Source organism: Orycteropus afer, unplaced genomic scaffold, assembly GCF_000298275.1.
Source record: "Orycteropus afer afer isolate SDZICR_OR568_19922 unplaced genomic scaffold, OryAfe1.0 scaffold00136, whole genome shotgun sequence".
In the NCBI taxonomy this organism is placed as follows: domain Eukaryota; kingdom Metazoa; phylum Chordata; class Mammalia; order Tubulidentata; family Orycteropodidae; genus Orycteropus; species Orycteropus afer.
Window position 1 is genome coordinate 7,350,088 of NW_006921723.1, and position 1,618 is coordinate 7,351,705.

Consider the following 1,618-nt stretch of genomic DNA (forward strand, 5'->3'; position numbering starts at 1 on the left):
TCTGATGCACTATTCAACATACACCTGAGGCTCACCTGTGGGACACAGTGGTCTTCACAGCAGTCACTATGGCTGTGCTTATGAAATAGGTGTCTGGTGGGAAGAAGGGACACTCGACAAATAAGGATGCAAGTATTTTAATTTTATGAGGGTGATTGTCTTAGTGTTCCTTAGAGAAACAGAACCATAATATACAAACAGAGAGAGAGAGGGAGGGAGACAGACAGAGACACAGAAGGAGATTTGCTTCAAGGAACTGGGTTGCATGATTGTGGGGGGCTGGCAAGTCCAAATCTATAGGGCCAAGTATCTATTTATAGTCTGGCAGCAGAACACACCCTAGGAAGTTCTCCTTTTGTTCTAGAGGCCTTCAATGGGTTGATTACATCAGATTACATTATGGAAAGTTATTACATTGCATTTCATTGTGGAAGATTATTACATTACATTAGATGGAAGGTGATTGTATTACATTGCATTGCATTGTATTATATTACATTATGGAAGGTGATTACAATGTATTAAATTAGAGAACATTATGGAGGATGTTCTACTTTACTTGAGGCCAACTTATTTAATCAAACATAACTACACCATAAGAGCAACCAGACTAGTGTTTGGCCAAATACCTTGGCACTACAACCCAGTCAAGTGACATATGAACTTCACCATTACAGTGATAGAGGAGACAGATAGAAGCCCCACTGGGCAGAGAAAGTAACTATGGCCATGACAGAAGCCAAGGGACCTCAGCCCAGAAAGATCCAAACTCCTGGAGGCAAGCTGGGCACTGCATTCACTCTGTTTTCTCGACAGGGCACCTCCTGTTCTTCAGTAAGAGTGACTGTGAGTTCAGTTACCTGCAAAGGAGGAGCAAATCCCAGACAATGACCCTGGTGCCCGGCAGCACACTCCCAGACCAGATCGACCCAAGAAAGAAGATGCCCTGGTATATCTCGGTCATCCACGAGAAGGTAGGCCCAAGGAAGCAGGGGCATCATAACACAAATCCGGCCCGCACATGCTTGCTTGGCATCTGCCCGGTACAGATGCCACACCATCCCTTTAGCAGGTACCAGGTATATAGCGTCTGATCGACTACACCAAGTAGGTCCCCAGAGGTGGCCTGAAATGTGCACCAGACCCACAACATTGGCTTTTGTGAATCCACCCTATAGGACAGAGTAGACCTGCCCCACAGGGTTTCCAAGGCTGTAAATCTTTATGGAAGCAGACTGCCTCATCTTTCTCCCATGGAGTGGCTAGTGGGTTTGAATGGTCGCCCTTCTGGTTTGCACCCAAATGCCTTAACTACTCCACCACCAGTCAGATGTTACAAATGTCTTGTCCCCAGAACATCCTCACCTTGCTGGTGGCATGACACCCTCCAGGGCAGCTTGCTACCATGCACCCTGACCCTTCAACAGTGATTCACAATATGACCTAGTGACTCCGCTTTGAAAACTGGAGTCTCTGGTAGCATAGTGCCTAAGGCACTTGACTGCTAACCAGAAGGCTGGTGTTTCAAGCCCACCAGCCACTCCTCAGAAGGAAGATGGGGCAATCTATTTCTGTACTGATACTGCGTCAGAAACCCAAGGAGGGGTCGCTATGAGTC